Genomic DNA, 9,056 nt, shown 5'->3' with positions numbered 1-9,056 from the left:
CAGAATAAAAGCGAAGTGGACATATACATGAGGACCCTAACACCTTATGGTCCTTTCTTGAAAATTTTGAAATAAAAAGGAAAGAGAATAGCAAGGGTAATATGATCCCTGACAAAACAAGTCTGTTACTGTAAATATACAGTATATATTTGAGCCAGTGTACTTATAACCAGTAAGAAATCCAGTTAATTTTATATGTAAGTGGGAAACATATATCAAGCCTTATAGAACTATGTGGAGCCGGTTAAAAATAACCTTATTGTTAAAACTAATGGAAACAAATATAATAGTTAGGTATGTATTTTATACATTAATAATAAGAACCAACTGTTTTGGATAATATCTTCCTTATAAAGAAATGCATAAATCAGGAAGTAAAAAACGTATTTTTTTCTTTTGTTGATTGTTAATAGTATTAATGAAAGTTGTTTTAAATAAAAATGAATCAGAAACAAGCCTTAAAAGGCTCTTCCAATCACTGTAATACATTCTTTGAAAAAGTCGATTGAGGATGAAACGCGTTAGGGGGCACATGTTTTCTGTTTTGACCTAATACTCATTCCGTACAGGGACCCCTGCGTTCAACAATGCAGTTCACTATAACTGCGAACACAAGCATGTGAAGAGGACGCTGATGCAGTCGCTGGAAGAAATCTACAAGAAGCTGAAGCAAACAAATGTGACAGGGCAAGGGTTTAGATAGATAGTGTTAATAGGGAAAGAGATTTACAAGTGCTGTATGACTTTAGTCTGCCAACGGTCCACTGCAATAACTCTGCAAAAGACCTATAATCACCTAAGGGCATTTTTAAATGCTAACATTGACAGTTTTATGTCAACAGATCTGCACTTCTTTTTTATAGGTAATTGCGCCATTTTATAGGATTATATGATTTGAATAATTTATCACATTGGGACTGAAACATATTAATTGTGCAAATAAGTTTTTATTGCAAATCTGTGCATGTATTGATTTATTCTTTACATATTGAGTATAATTATAAATATAATTTATTTTTAATTATCAAAATCAGAATTTAGTTTTTGCGCTTCTAAATACCATTTACAATTATTTTGTGCCACTTATCATTATTGGAGCATATTGCATCTTTCAAGAAGCTTAATATAATTTTGGACAATTTGATCCTGCAGAGCTGCATGTATGTCTATTTTATTAGCGTAACATATATATACTGCACATGTAACCAAAAATGCGTGCACATATACATATTGAGTCGCATCTTACATTTGTGTCTGCTTACAATTGGTGCTGTTGGGCTGGTGTAAATAAACACTGATGATGATGATGATGATGATGATGATGATGATAATGATGCTTCTGATTGGATAATTGTGGCTTGATCTCTCCAGCTGACTACTTAATTCATTAGTGTGTGTCTGCAATACATCATCTCCACTTTGAATGTTGCTTTGACTGTAGCAGATCCTGCCTGCAAGGGGTTAAACCCTCATCATTTGTCCTGAACCCTGAACACCTGAGTCTGGTCTTTACATTCTGCCTTTCCAGCAGATTGGTGCCAGTTCATCAATTGTTTGCTGTTCCTGGTCTCTCTTTCTCAGTTCTCCTGTGATCTGTAAGTGATTAATCTCCTCGTATCAGACTCCTGCTTGGCTTATCGTTTTATACCTTTTTCCTATGACCCTGACTTTGACCTCATTGACTTCTGCTTGCTCCTTGGTATCGTTGCAGATCATCCGTTTTCTAACCCTGGCTTTTTGACCATCTTCCAATGTACTTCTTCCATGGAGTCTCCTGCTATCAGCTGTGGAATATCCAGCATCTGCTATAGCTGCTACTGGTGTAGCATTCAGTTCCTGCTATGTCCTGAGGATATTCCAGCATCCAGATTCTGCTGCAGACAACACCTTCACCCATGTCATTTTTAGACTGTGCCTCTGAAGAGTTTCTTATATTCAGTGTCTGCAATAGCTGCTACACATACTGCACTAAGTTCCTGATGTTTTATCAGTGCAGTATCTGTTTCCTATTGTTGTAACTACTACTGTCAATATCTGCTGCCTATTGTGTCAACTACTTCTGCTATTAGATTATTGATTTAATTGAACTCTGCCTCTGTTACCTGTGGTGTCTATGTACTTTTGCTATCTGTATTAACCATTGCCCTGCATCAGTACAGAGCACTTCCTGGTGCTATGCCCTCTGCATAGACCCAAACCACAAGGGTTCTCTGGACTCTGAAAATATCTGTAACTTGGGATTGCTTACTGAACCCGCTTTGAAGACAGCTACTCTCCAACCAGCACCAGAGAAGTCGCTGCCTCTATAGCCAGCTCCAGGAAGTGTCCTTCAACCAGCTCCAGGGTGGGTACCTCCCCTTCACCCAGTTTCAGAGTGAACGCTGCTCCTTCAGCCAGCTCCTACGAGGGCACTGTCCATTCAGTTTACCTCAGATAGAGTTCTGCCTCTTCAAGTTAGGCCAGAAACAATTCTGTCTGCTACTCTCAGGTCCAGTCGTTCCTGTTAATAAGTCAGAATATATTTTTCCAGGGTCACAAACTGCCTGGCCTCCAGTGCAAACCCCTTTATTAAGACCAGAGATCCTATTCTTACAAATATACTAGTTTTTACTGACCAAGCTATGCTTCATCTGTGCCATCTTATATATCTTCAAGTACTCTATCCTTGGAGTTATCTTTCTGTTCTGTCCAATTTGAGCAATATTTACTTTGCAAAAAGACTTATAAAAGGAAAGGGAAAAAAAGGAGAAGAGGGGCTTCTAGGTCCCAGCTTTCATCGCACAATTTTGCAATACATTTTCTGTCCTTTGAATATCTAGTGGAAATCAGTTTTGAATTTACAGCTACTTGTCTGATTCTAGAGTATAATGCTGACTTTTTCCAGAAATAATAATTTTCTTGTTTGTTGAGGGTCTAGTATCCGTTCATAAGAGAAGCGGTAATGCCACGGTCTGCGTCTGTCTGCAATACATCATCTCCTCTTTAGATGCTGCTTTGACTGTACCAGATCCTGCCTGTAAGGGGTAAAGCCTTCATCATTTGTCCTGGAACCTGAACAGCTGTGCTTGCTTTAATTAGTCTGCATTTTCCAGCAGACTGGTGCCAGTTCATAAATTGTTTGTTGCTCCTGGTCTCACTCACAGTATTCTTGTGATCTGTACCTTATTAATCTCCTCATATTAGACATATCAGAATGCATGGCTTGTCATTTTGTACCTTTTCCTATGACCTTGAGTTTGGCTTCATTGACTTTGCTTCTGCTTGCTTGTTGGTACCTTTGTGGATCTTTGATGTTTCTGACCGTGGCTGAGTCTCCTGTTTTCACTTGTGGATTATCCAGTGTCTGCTATAGCTCTAACTGGCGTAGTATTCAGTTCCTACTATCTCCAGAGGATATTCCAGAATCCAGCTTCTGCTGCAGACAACACATATGTAAGCCTTCAAGTCCTGTAATTTATTGTCACACTTCAATGCTGAAAGCTGGAAATGACAGCTATGGAGCTCGGAATATGGTGAAAGCACATGACATTTATTGATCAGATATGATCCAGACAATGCAAAATAGTATAACCTGAGTATTGCAGATATTGAACAAGGATTGCTGAGAAAGGCTGAAAGCAAATAACAAGGAATATGGCTGGTGCAGGTGAACAGGCTGTGGAGAGAAACCAGGTAAAGAGATGTCGGAAAGCAGCTTGCAGAAGTCCTAGGGAATGGGAGAAACAAGTGAGCGCAACAATGTCAGGTACAGAAACATAAACAACAATGACCAGCAAAGGTATTTGGGAGAGGCAGGTATAAATGAGGAGACAACAGGTGCAGATGATTAGGTAGTACAACAGGTTAACCCCTGGTAGTGAGAAGAGACAAGAAAAGGCATAATAGCATCACCTCTGGTGGATTAGAGGTAATGCAGGATACATTCAAAGTAACAAGTCCAAAGTAGTCCAAAGGCAGGAGAAGCCCAGAGAAATAGCATGCCGAGGCAGATGCAGCCACACTAACTTTAGGGCAAATTCTAGATGCCTGTATTACCAAAACTTGATTAAAAAGTCTGAATCATTGTCCAATATGGGGGGCCCGGCAGAGAAGTCATCGTCGAAGGGCGGAAAGGAGATGTAAATCATGCCAGTGGCAAGTTAAAGCATCGCAGACGCTCCTCTCTTCGTTCAACCTTTTTTTTTTTAGAGACTTCCTTGTAATAGGAGCCTGAACCAATCGGGTGGAGCACAGCGGTAATTCTTGGACTGGAGAGATAGATGATATTGCCGGATGCACAGATGACCCGCCAGTTGGCACTGTGGGAGATGTTGCAAACTTGCAGATTATTGCCTCACTAAAGAGTTGCAAATCCGATAGGAAAGTATGATTAGTCTCAATAAAGGGGCTCGTCCACTCCAGGGCTTCTCCTCTAACATTTGCTTACAAAAACAATAACTGCCTCTTGGGGTTGTTAGCAAGGCTAGGAATGGAGGGAATATATGAAGCACAAAACCTCAGTAGGGCATTAAGTTGAGAAAGCTTCCAATCAAAGTTAGGTGATGGCTGGAACTGTACACCGTTGGCAGTAGATGGCTCAGACTGGACGTCCTCGGCAGGAGATGACTGGGATTGGGCACACTTGGAGGAAAGCCCGGACTTCACACACTTAATCGGACAGCACTGTGACAAGCCTCGGACCAAACAGCACTGGGATAAGCCTTGGACTGGACAGCATCAAGTGGTTACCTGGGCTGAACCATATCAATTGGCAACTTGGGCTGAACCGTATCAAGTGGAAACTTGAGCTGAGTTGTATCAAGTGTCAACTCAGACTGAACCGTATTAAGTGGCAACATGGGCTGAACCATATTAAATGCAAAATTTTACTAGATAGGGCAGCTGATTTAAACCTTTCTCACATAGCTCTTACCCCCACCTATGGAGGTTAGTTCTGTCAATCAGGACAGATTGATTCTAAGAATGACATAGGGCTTTCAAAGTGAGTTATCTATCACTGAGATATGTCTGGCATCTCAGAGGGCATAATTCTTACCTCTGCTCATTCTGCCCGGCTGGTCAGGTCCACATCCTCTGTATACACAAACTCCTCAGAGATGCTTATCTGTCCCTGGGACTGGCTAATTTCAAAAAACTCTTTGACAATTGCACAGGTCACTTAGGTCAGTCAGCAAAGCACACTTTGTAAGGTTATATACAATATACACATTTATATACATGAATTTTAAGGGAAAATAGCAATAATACATCATCGCACACTCTGGTGGATTAGAGGTACTGCAGGATACATTCAAAGAAACAAGTCCAGAGTACTGCAAAGACGGGAGCTGCCCAGAGAAGCAGAATGCTGAGGTAGCAGCAGTAGAAACGCAGGCAGATCCTGACATTTATAGACGCTGCCTCTGACAATGTTCTTTTAATCAGTGTCTGCTATTACTGCTACTTGCGCAGCACTTAATTCCTGCTGTTTATTCAATGCTGTATCTGTTCCTATAGCTGCAACTACCACTGCCAATATGTATCAACTACTTATGCCATTATATTATTGATTTCAGTGCATCTGTTACCTGTGGTGTCTATGGACTTGTGCTATCTGTATATATATGGCCTTATTCAAGTGATTTAACTGTGTAATTCTTGCTTTAAATAAAGAACTTAGTTTTCATTTTCAACAACTCTCTGTAGTTTTCATAATATTCTGTATCCATTTATTGACATTAGATAATTGATATTTCCATTTGGACTATGTCAGGAAAGGATTTTTTAGGGCAATATAACAAATATTTGCATTTAATTTAATTTCACTTTATTTCTGATGGAAATATGAATCTTCTTATCGCATATTGTTGGGCAATAATTTGACATATTGCATTTTCCTGAGGGATTTTTGGGCATATTGCATCTTACTTGGTATGCAATGTTTGCCTTGTTACCTTTAGTTTATTGCATCTTTCTGGATACTTGTTGGACACATATATTCATGTTGGGCAAATACTGGGTGTATTTCTTCTTGCTGAGTAATAACTTACATTACATTTAACATAGTTATTAATGGGTAAATATAAAATAATACACTCTCTTGTCCTCTTAGAGCTACGCCTGACCTGCAGCTTGTCTCTGGTATCCACCTCTCATTCCTGCAAGACTTCTCCCGAGCTGCTATCCACTTATGAAATTTCTTTTCACGCCCAATCAGACTTTCCCACAGACTTCAATTCTTTAGACATTCTCTGAAAACCCATCACTTTATTAGAGTTTACTTTGCCCTCACTGATACTACACAGACTAATGCACTCTCATAACTGTCACAATCTCCACTCTGAGCCATTCTTCATCCTTTTGTTTCACCTGTGCCCTCTCCAACTCAGATTTTCAGCTCTCTCATGAGTGTAGCACTCCCTACCCTTTTTTTTTGTTTTGAATTTATTTGTCTATCTTTAATGTCCATGTTTTATGTATGTCCTGTTCACTATACTGTACAATGCTGCAGAGCACTGTGGCCCCTTATAAATCTCCGATAATAATAATTGTAAGCAGTATTACATCCTGCTGGATATAATACTAAGCATGTTACATCTTTCTATGCCATAAGTTTTGCTTGTTTACATTTATTATATCAACCTGAGTAATTTTCTGTATTTTGTTTTAATAAATGGGAACTGATATGTGCTTAAAACTTAAACACAAATTCAAGATTATGAGAACTATTTATTGATTTTGCATATATAGCCCGTTATGTAGAATTTCTTATCGCAGCTTTTCTCAGCAAAAAGTTATATTAAAACTATATTATATTACATTTTATTCTATCTGTGCCCGGTTATTTTCACTAGAATCTAACCCTATTTGTCTGCTTAGAACAGTGATGGGTGACCCAATATACTTCAAGTACAGCCCTCCAACCCCCAAAGGGCATGCACACTACCCTTAATATCAAAATAACTTCGGCACACCATATCACTCATTCCATAATTTACCTACCTATTCCAAAATTACTCCACATGCCACACAGATCTGCCACTTGCTCCAAAATATCACAACATGCTCCTCCCAACAGACCTCTGCTCACCTCCACACAGATCTCTACACATCTCTTCTTACGCACCATCTCCCCTCATACTTCTGTACATTTCCCTTCACACGTCTTCACATCTTCCCTCAGACCTCTGCACATCTCCCTCAGACCTCTGCACATCTCACCTCAGACCACTGTGCATTTCCTCACAGACCACTGTGCACCAAAATATCACAAAATGCTCTCCCAACAGACCTCTGTTCACCTCCACACATATCTCTACACATCTCTTCTCACACACCTCAGCACATCTCTCATCATACTTCTGCACATCTCCCCTCATACTTCTGTACATTTCCCTTCACACATCTTCACATCTTCCCTCAGACCTCTGCACATCTCCCCTCAGACTACTGTGCAACTCCCCACAATTATGTGTGCATCTCCCCTCAGATCTCTACACAGAACTCTACACATTTCTTCTCACACACCTCAGCACATCTCTCATCAAACTTCTGAACATCTCCCCTAAAACTTCTGCACATTTCCCTTCACACGTCTTCACAATTCCACTCACACCTCTGCTCATCTCCCCACAGATCTCTACACAACTCCCCTTACAGCTCTTCAGATCTCGCTTCACATCTCTGCACATCTCTCTACACATCTCTGCTCACCTCCTCACATCTCCCCTCACACCCTCACACCTCATCACATCTCCCCTCATATCCATGTATATCTCCCTTTACAAGGCACTTCCCTCCTCAGACCTCTGCTCATCTCCCCTCACACATTTGATCATCAGCTCCCACACCTCTGCACTTCTCTCCTCAGACTTCTGCTCATCTAACCATCCCACCTCTGCTCATCTCCCCATAGACCTCTGCACAACACCCCTCACACCTGTTCGCATCTCCTCAGACTTCTGCTCATCTAACCATCCCCCCTGTGCTCATCTCCCCATAAACCTCTGCACAACACCCCTCACACATGTTCGCATCTCACGATACACCCCTGCACATCTGTCTTCACACCTCTGCAAATCTCCCCTCTGACCGCTGCACAAATCCCTTCAGAACTCAGTTATCTGCACATCTCTCATAGAAAAACGTGGGTGGGAATCCGTGCTCTCTAAAAAATGATGATTCTATGGTGGAAATGCTGCCTCTGAGGAGATGGGTAAAGGGGAAGTTCCAACCTTTGTAAAGTTAACAAAACAGTAAATCAATGGGTACAAAATAGTCTACAGTGGTGGGTGAATGAGGTTGGACAGGTCAACCAAAATGACTGCTGAAAATAGTTCATATAAATGAGGACTGGATGGGTCACAATGTAAAATGCTCAATAGACAATTTTATTAAAAAAAGGCAAAATGACTGTACTTGGAAGGTAATACAAATGAACCTTCAAATCCTAACAGTATAGAAAGCTTATGCAGTAAATAGGAGATAATAAAAATAAATAGATAGCTGATAAAATGCATGAATAAGCTAGTGCAACACAGGTTGAAGTCAGGAGCAAGGTCTAGGGTGGGGATGGCTGCCCAGTTCTAATAGTCCAAAAACCTCTAAATTTCAAAACAGTCCTGTACGATTCACAGGTAAACCACTTATTCGACCAATCCAGGGATGGTGAGCTTAAATAGGCTAAACTGAAGTTTGTAAATCCAAAGGAGCAGTCACTATAACAAAAGCCAGTACCGAAGTCCATGGAGTGATAACCCTGACTAGTCCAAAATAATGATAAACAAGTCTTGCAGTGGTAAAGGTTTGTTTCAAAGTCAATAATCCACTAAATGATTCCAGGTTGCTGAAACGGTACTAGGATGGATGAAAGGAAAGAGACTTACCCCTGATTCCAGGGTCGTTGGATGAACTTGAATTTCTGCACCAGGTCCCTCCAGTTAAGCTGGCGTGTCCAGGCAAGTCTGAGGTGGTTGAAAGGGGGAAGTTGGCTGCGGCCGTGGCCAAACTGTTTTGCGCATGCGCATTCTGCGTAAGTCCTGTAGGTAGCTGCGAACTGATGTGCTGGCTGGCAAAAA

Source organism: Mixophyes fleayi, chromosome 8, assembly GCF_038048845.1.
Source record: "Mixophyes fleayi isolate aMixFle1 chromosome 8, aMixFle1.hap1, whole genome shotgun sequence".
NCBI lineage: Eukaryota > Metazoa > Chordata > Amphibia > Anura > Limnodynastidae > Mixophyes > Mixophyes fleayi.
This window is presented reverse-complemented; position numbering follows the sequence as displayed.